The sequence below is a fragment of the Triturus cristatus genome, chromosome 9 (genome assembly GCF_964204655.1).
Source record: "Triturus cristatus chromosome 9, aTriCri1.1, whole genome shotgun sequence".
Classification (NCBI taxonomy): Eukaryota; Metazoa; Chordata; class Amphibia; order Caudata; family Salamandridae; genus Triturus; species Triturus cristatus.
The window spans coordinates 77,794,318-77,803,962 of NC_140592.1; positions in this window are offsets into that span (position 1 = coordinate 77,794,318).

The window sequence follows — 9,645 nt, forward strand, 5'->3', positions numbered from 1 at the left end:
AATAGACAAAAATACAGCTTTGCATTACATTACCGTCCAACCAACAAAATTAGGCAAGATCCTACCTTAAGGGCAATTTCTCCAAATATGCAGAGATTGCACCAGCTGGGATGACTATTTTAAACATGCTGATTGAACTGTGGTCCTAATGAGACACAGAGGTTACCCCAAAATCACTTAAAGAATTCAGAGTAAAGGACCTATTCTACACCCACAGAAGACTGAAAAGCAAGAATAGTAGAAATTAAAGGTATGTGTTAGTTTTAGGTCCAAGACTTTTGAAGTTAAGAAAATTATCAAAGCAAACAGGCACATCCTGAGTATAATAGTGTCCAGGGCAATAACCACTATTTGTCCCTTTAAAAACGTGACACAGACATGTTATCTACTTAAGTATGGAAACTGCATGGTTTGTAGCCAAACTTTAACAGATATATTATTATATTATCATAGGTAGAAACATTAGCTATACTCAGTTTTCAAAAGACACGACTGATTCAATTTTTTGTCCATATAACTGTCTGTAAATCGAAATAGAATGCAAATCAAAATCGAAAATGCACCGCTGGTATCCTCTTTTGAGGATTTTGGACACACAGAAGACCAACTCAAGCATAACCCAAGGGAGTATTGACGCATACGTCTAAGAAAGGGAGAATCAATGAGCTACGTGATCAAAAAAACACTCACAGATCTAGATGAAGTACAGGAAATAGACAATTTCCAACCAAATGGAAAACAACACTTATCGAAATAGTAGGTTAACTACCTGCGAAAATCCAACAATATGGCCAGAGCTGCACCGTATGCCATGGTGGTAACCCAATGGTCTCATCTGAAAAAAGAACCACTTGTATGGTCTTCCTTCATCGATTAAATGTACTATCCTATCCACTTGTGTACATACAGCTTTAACATGTTGTTTTCTAAGTTTAATTTTCCTATTCTCTCAACAGTGTACTTTTAATGTATTGTATTTTACTTGTAACTTGAGTTTTATAGACTTTGACCCGAAATAAACTTCTCTGACCGACTGACTTACAAAATTGTGCGAAATTTGCATAATTTCTTTTTGCTTAAATTGCTAAATTTTAGCAAAATTATAAGCAATTACAAAAAATGCAAATATGTCATTTTGTGCTATATTGTAGTGTGAAATGCATCCTCGCGTCATTTTTGCTGCAAGGGTGTGTTTAAACCAAAGCACCAAAAACAATAGCCGCTCACGTTCTGTTCTTCCAAAGAGTTCGCAGTAAATGCTCCCTAGGAATTGCCCATTCACAGTAATGGACAGTAATTATGCAAATTTGTGTACTGGCATAATTCGGGGAAATTCATGTAACAATTGTGACAAGAATTTCCCAAAATTATGCGAATTATGCAACAAATATTTACATTTTGCCCATGCCTAGAATATACCTATTGGAATCGGTGCATTTACTCTTTAATTTGTAATTGCAACATGTAGAGGGGTGTAAGCATGCATGAACAGATGCACCCCAGTTCAACACGCTTTTTCCGTTACTAGAACAATATTGTGGGTGTGTCTGATAATGTTCCAAGCAGCAAAACACAAGATATCAGATGCTAGTTCTGCACAAAGCAGAAACACTGAAGAGCTAGTTGAACAACAACACGTATTGCGTCTCATGAGACACCGCGAGACTCTGACATTGTGCCCCATGCATTACAGCCTGAACATGGAGATAAACACTAATGGACTAAGCAGTGAAGAACCATGGAAACTGGTTGACCAGTCTGTGCTGCCCTGTTTGTCTATCACACTGCCCAGGTAGGTAGGTGAATGCCTCAAACTCTTCCAGCACATGTGCAGTCCTCCTAAGACGTACAATATAGGTGTTTACAACCGGCGGTGAGAATGGCGATGAGGAGACCACGGTGAGGAAAAGGGCAGCCGGACATGGCAGAGAGCGGAGACACCAGACTAGGTAAGTGCTGCTTTGCCTACTTCCCATTTCCTCTTGTGGGGCAGAAAGGAGTTCCACTGAGTTTTTAGGCAACTCCGTGGAACTCCGCGTAGTGGCACTCTGCCAACTAAACCTGGGCCTGCCCCCGAGGTAGGTAACCAGGAGCCCCACGAAGGCCTGTGTAGAGTGTGTACACGACCGCGGGATCAGTGCAAGTCAATGGGTAAGACGCTGTTGCAATTTTAAAAAAGACCCTTCCCAGTGGACCCTGAAGAAACCTCGTGGAAGACAGAAAGTTGGAGAGCCATCCCACCCGTGGATACCTTAAGAACCAGTATACCCGCACAAGGGAAGCCGGGTGCATAGGGCTGAAGTGGCGTAGGAAACCGCCATCAAACCCAATGGAGGACTTCAGGAAGATGCCACCGCTGGGGAAGGTGAAAGTATCCGGTGGAACCCAAAGGTGGATTCAAGATGTGAAGAACCTGCAAGCAGAGGGAACAGAGTCTATGCCACTCAGGAGTGACCAGGAGGCACAAAAGACGAATGGCCACCGATGTCGTGTGTTGCAGGAGAGCTGATGGTGACCTTAAAACTGCAGCTGTGTGGACCATGCGGTGCTGTGTAAGAGCAGGATCCATACATGAGCTGTCCCACATCGGATGTCGAGAGTTGAGGGGTCGGTGTCCGGCGGGCGCACCTACAAACCTTGGCAACTGCAACTAATGTGGAAGTTGAAGAAGGTACAATGTCGGAACTAGCAAGGTCCAGGAGACTCACCACAAGCAGGGGAGTTAGGGCAGGCCCAGAGCAACCAGGGGAGACCAAGAATACAAAGGTGACCCTCAAGAGGACCCACAGGTTGGAGGCGCTGGTGTCGCAAGAGGACCTTGAGCAGCTCGCCAGAGATGCAAGCCCACGGTGCAAGTGATGTGGTGAGGACAAAGATCTTGGTCACAGGAGATGCTGGAGGTTGGGGCTACTTGGAGCCTGAAGAGCTTAGTGTAAGAAAGCCAACAAGCCTTTGCAACTGCAAGTCGATGAGTTGCACAGGGGTTCACCTCCTGCGGCTCCGACGAGGGATACTGGCCTCAAACTTGGTGAGAGGACAGGGCAGGCTTTGAGGGATGTGAAGAACTACCACCTGTGTTGCTGAGCCTTTCGGAGTCTGTGGGACCCCAGGATCAGTAGACCGTCAGCTTAGTTGCGGTGCCTGCAGATGCAGGTAAGTGACTCCTTCACATCAAGGGAGATCCCTTCAGGTGTCATGGATGCCCACAGGCTTTGGAAGGTTCCTGTATATAACCTCGGGTGTAGTGGGCATAGTGGGGCTACGCGGAGGTCCATGGAGTTGCGAACAAACTCCGTGGACCTCTGCTACACTCCGCAACGCTACGCTATGCCACCTGTCCCCACCCCCCCATAGTAACAATTAATTCTACTGACTTAAAATTAAATTAAAACCACTTACCTGCAGCATCCCTGGGCTGCCCTCCTCCTCTTCCTCGCTGTCTGGGTAATTCTTTGAGACAACTGTGAAAGTGCACGCTCTTGTGAGAAATGCCCAGATGGCGAGAAAGACGAGGAAGGCAGCCCGGGGATGCTGCCTGCCAGGTAAGTGGTTTTAATTTAATTTTAAGTCAGTAGAATTAATTGTTAATATAGGGGGGTGGAGGCGGGGGCTGGCCAACTCCGCTCCGCTGCGAGTGTGTGGATATTTGCCTTCTCCGCATTCTCTGCGGAACATGGAGGAGGAAAATCTCTGCACCCACCACTGGCGGAGCGGAGGTCTCCGCCCGGGATTACCTGTATGGTGCACAGGCATGGACGTTGCAGCAGGAGAGCAGGGCGACGAAATCAGGAGCAACAGGAGTCTTTAAGGTTGCAGCATTGATGACCAGAGCAAAGTCCTTCAAAAGTCCAGAGTGCCCAGACTGTTGAAGAAGAAGTGGTGTCTGAAATGAATCTTGTCCCACGACGAATCTAGGGACCCACCCACAGGTGAGCCCTTAAATACCCTAAGGAAACGGTTGGGACAATTCAGGGGTCCTTCCCTAAGGAGGGGCTGGACAAGGAGGAGGATACTCCCCTGTCCTTTGTCCAGTTTCGTGCTCGAGTGGGAACCAATGGCTTCCTGAACTGGTTTGAACTGGACTATGCATGGACGGCACCAAGTGTGCCCTGCACGCAGACTATGTTGTGCTGGCAAGCACCCCCACCCTGCCCCAATACACTAAACCCTGTCTGGGAGGTGGTAATAACTCCTTGTAACAGGATACCTATTGTTCTGCCTTCCCCTACCCGAGCTTGGCTCAGCAGCAAGAGGGAAGAAACGTGTCTCGGGCCGGCAACAGCCCTAGCTTGCTGTCTGGGTCCAGAAGACTGGTACCCGGAGCACAGAGGGCCTCCCAAAGGAGCTTTACAGTGCATGGATTCATACCCCCACACTGTTTACAGTGTGGGGGTATGATTCCATCATGTTTGATACCAATCATGATAGGAGAATTTGTTACAGCCAGTTTCGAGATGGTCATCGCGTAATGACGCGGTGCCCCTCTATATGATATATGGCTGTCTCACTTACAACTCCGGAGAATGGACTCCGTAGGTTGTAGGGGTGTCCTGCTCATGCAGGGGCACCCTCACACTTAGAACCAACCATCCTGGCCTCAGGATTATAAAGGCCTGCTATAGGGGTGACATAGGTTTTAAGTGCAGTGACCTCAGATATAGGTAAACCTATATCTTTCAAAGTGGTGCTAGCACCAGCTTACACAGGCTGCAATGGCAGCCCTGTAGTTACAAATTGAGCGGTCTCCCTTGGGTGGCATAATACATGCTTCAGACCATGGGGGACCCCTTGTATACCTATGCCCTGTGTACCTTAGTACCATATACTAGGGTCTGATTAGGTTACACCAGTGTCCAATCTGGGATGTACCTAAATACTTACCAACCTAAATTAGGGCAGAAAACACAGAGACCGGGGCTCTGATTAGCAGGATCCCAGTCAGACTAGTCAGAAACAGCATTACGTCAAGCAAAAAGTGGGGGTTTCCATAAAAGCAGATCCTACTTTCCTACAGCGTCCATTTCAAACTTTTTCGATCTGGGTTGTGTTAAAAGTTTACCTTCACTTTGTTTTGGTGACACTTTATAAGAATGCACTTTCCTTTCCATCTTTGGCTTGACAGTGCAGCTGTCCCTTGATCTTTCGTGATCAACAGAAAAAGATTTTTAAGAAGCCCTACTGAGAAACGGGATTTTGCTGCATTCAAATGTTATTAACTCTGAGTGCAGGCTTTGATTGGGCAAACGTTGCATGCTTATGCTGATAAAGGGTGACTGTTCCACATTCTGCCTAGTAAGATAGCTTCTGCTTAATACAGCCTTTTATTATAAAAAGTTATGACAAAGGCAATGGGAGCTGACATATTTATTGTGAAAAGAATATGTTAAATCCAACAGACTTTTAAGGGTAGACTTGCACTTTGCTAAACCTTGCAGAGAGGTATTTTGCTACATGGATTCTCGCAGAATACCATATTATGGAATGGATTTGGTCACTTCCTTCACCAAATCCTGGGGGTTGAAGATTTTCACTGGGATAATCATTGCTAGAGCCTCTTAGGAGGGCCTGGTGGGTGCACATGTCTGCCAAGACCTTGCAATAAAACTTTTTCTTTTAAATTCAAAAATACATGCATGCATACACAAACATGTAGAGTGTTTGGATCAGCTCTGTTCAAGTGTTGCTCATGTTCTGCTTCTTTCCATGATAGCATTCTGCGTGGAGTATTGAATAGGCTATTCTGCCATGTTTTTATTGCTCTGTCAGTGACAGCATTTTGCCAGATCATATGTGCACATCCACCTGAAAATGATTGTGCTTCAGTGCCTGGGCTTGTGGGCCAGACATTTAGTTTTCTGGTGTTTCCTTTTAAATGTCCCATTTCATTTCTTTCCTTCTTCTTTTCTCGCTGCTCCCCAGACAATCCAATAGGGCCACTGACTTTCCTTTTATTCTTTGAATGTGTCTTGCATGTGCTTGTTGAGTTTCTGTATCTGTTTTTTTATGAATATACAAGTGGTTGAATGTAAAGAATGAGTCAGTAGGTGGCTGATTGGATGTATGAGTGCAAAGATGAGTGACAAAGTACATGTATGATGACTTATTGAGTGTCTGAACTCACGAGTAACTGAAGAAGCACTTTCTGTTATAAGCCAGACTTGTTGTCATTACCAATGCCCAATTCTTTTCTTGACTGGATGATCTAGTTTTATATATTGTTTCTTTGTTTTCTTCATTTATTTTTTATGTGACTCTCGCAGACTCTCACAAGAGGAGTTTTCCCCTCTGGATTGTTTGAATCCACTGTTTCCACTTTATATTGGATGGATTCAGTAGAATATGACAGGGTATGTGACTTAGGACCTTCTTAGCTGAAATTGACCATTTTATCTAATTTCCAAAGATGGGTGGGTTGTTGGATGAATAGACAGGTGGGTACGCGGTTAGGTGGATGAATCATTGATTTGGTTGCAAGGGTGGAACACCATCAGAAATGTCTCCTGTTTGCTATTACTTTGAGGAAGATGCCCCTGAAAAGGTCAAGTGAAAAAGTTTAATGAACGAAAAGTTCAAAATGTGCTGTGAGATGTATGCATCACGCATGCAAAGTTTGTGCTTCTTCGAGGTGAAGTTACTCTGGAGATCAGTTACAGAGCTGAGCCTTTAAATTAGGCCTGGGTGTAATTTGAATTATGCAGGAGTGATCAGAGTAATTTCAGTAATTCTGCATGGTTTATTTGTCACAAAATTACCAATAATAATGCCATTACACCTACTCACATAATTAAGAGTCATTGAGAGGGAAAAATACAATCCGCAAGAGCACATTTAGCAATTGTGAGCGTCTACTTGTGCTTGCTACATGTGTTCTGTTGAATTTAGTACTATATCTTAGCGCAAAATACATCCTCATGTCCATTTTAGATGTGAGGTGACATTTTTGCACTAAGAAAACAAAGCTAAATGCAAAATTACTCTTCTCATGTCATTCCACAGAATCGCGCATAATTTGAGGGTAATTGCCCTTGATTACACTACAAGGAATTACGCGAGTATCGCCAAGTCCTACTTAAAATCATTTCTTCTACCTTGTTAAATACTGACTCTTAACTTCCTAGAGTAAAGCCTGCCAAAATTACACACAAAACAAAGGAGAAAGAGATGCCTCTCATAATCCACCCTCCAGGATCACTAACCCTAAATGTTCCAAATTCTATGCAAAAACTATTCTCAAATGAAATCACTCACTTTCCCTCACTGACTGCTGGAGAATTGTTGAACCAAACAAAATAGAATATACTTTTTATTCTCCAGTTCACTGTTTCCTTTTTTTTTTTTAAATTTTTTTTAATTATTTTTTATTTTCTCGATTCAGCAGCACAATTCATTATTTACAGACCATTATTTGTAACAGAGAAATAAACATAGCCTGTACATAGAGACAGAAAAAAACAATGCAATCAAACCAAAAAAATGCGTTATTGACTGTATCATATCATATCATTGCTGTATCCAAGTTCTAATCGGTTCCCAAATGGCCGCCCCCAGCTTTTTCTTTGCACTCCCTTTCAATTTATATAGTGCCCATTCCATGTTATATATAGCAATAAGTTTTGCTCTCCAGCTTGTGAAGACAGGAGGCTCAGAATCCAACCACTGAGATGTTATACAAGACCGCAAAACTGACATGCAAATAAATTTAAATCCTCTATCAGATAACGACTGCCTACCCATATCTGTACTGAATTCTATTCCAAACAAAACCAAAGAGGCTGTAATAGATATTGGTATTCCCAGAGATTGTGACAAGAACCGTTCAATATCCAGCAGAAGTGGCTGTAAGGCAGGACAGGAGTAAAACATGTGTAATGAGTCTGCTGCGTAGAGTCCACACCTTGCACAATTAGCCCCCTTACCAGCCTTCCATTTTGCTAGCCTTCCTGGCGTATAATATAAATTAAACGTGGCCATATATGATTGGCTTCTGAGACTACCAGAAAGCAAGATAGAGCTAGCCGTTCGCATTACCAATTGTAAGTCCAAATTAACTATTGACGCTTTCTCCTCCCATATTGCCTCCTGCCTTCCTAAGTCATCAGTTTGTATTAACATAAGCTCTGCATATATTTGCCCTATTTTACATTTTCCTTTTATTAAATCCAGGACACGGATTTGTAATGGGTAGCATTTTCCCCCCACAATTGCGGCCTGTAAAGCACTTCTTAGTTGCAAATACTTAAAGAAATCCGCCTTTCCAACCCCGCATCTACTTTGTAGAGTTGAAAAAGATACGATCTCGCCCTGCTCCAGCAAATCACCAACTACCCTAATACCCAGCTGTGACCACCTACACATAACGGAGTCCTGAAACACCACATAGGATAAGACTGACGAGTCTAACGGTGTATACCGTGTAATACAAGGAATAGAAAACAATTTGCAAAATCTCTTCCAAACTACATAGGCCGCATGAATGATTTTAAACCTAGTCTTTTTGTAGTAGCTTGGCTCTAATACTTTTAAAAGTAACCCTTGTGCTGAATTTCCCAAACACCACTCATAAATAGATGGAGAGAAAGCAGGATCCAACACCATCATCCTGCCCCAAATCAAAACACCCATTAATTGAAACAGCGAGGCTGAATAATACAAATAAAAATTTGGGAGAGCCAGACCTCCACGTTCCAATGGCAAGTAAAGCCATTTAATTGCCCTTCTAGAGCGGTGGTATCCCCAGAGAAATCGTGAACACATCCGTTCTATTCCGTCAAATAATTCTTTTGGAAAAAGTATAGGGATAGCCCTAAACAGATACAGCAATTTAGGAAAGATAGACATTTTCAAAACATTAGCCCTTCCATATAAGGAGAGATGCAGCCGATTAATTCTCTCCAAAATTTTATTTGAGGAAGCAAGTATCGGCTCTACATTAATACTCGGGATGTTTTGAATTTTAGATGAAACAATTATACCCAAATACATAGCCTCTGTGGCCACACCCACCCCTAAGTCCACTGGATATCCAGCTTCTGAATGTAGTACTTGAGTCTTCCCCAAATTTAGTTTATAACCGGATACTATTCCGAAATCTCCAGTGATAGTCTCGATTCTAGGCATAGCACTGCTCATATCTGATGACAATACCGCGAGATCGTCAGCATATGCCAGGACTTTAACTGAGTATAGGCTTGAAATTACCGGTAGAATAACCGGGTCCGACTCTAGCCTTGCAATGAGAGGATCAATAAACAGAGCAAACAGAAGTGGTGAACAGGGGCACCCCTGCCGTGTGCCTCTACTGATCAAAAAAGTCTGTGTCTCCTCCACTCCCAATCGAACCCTTGCTCTCGGAGTTAAATACATTGACTGTATTGCCCTTATATATCTACTAGGAAACGACTTCCATCTCATTACGGCCCATAAAAACTCCCAAGAGACCCTGTCGAATGCTTTTTCAGCATCCAACAGGGCCACCCCCACGGAGGCATTCATTGCCTGATCCTGGGGAAGGCTTGAAAAACGCGAAGGGGGAGCGAATTTCTACTCACCTGAGTCCTGCTGGTGCTGCTGGTGTTCCGCGGCGGTTCCTTGGCCATTGTTGCCGTCACTGCATCGCCCCGGTGTGGGCAGACTACATTTCCCAGG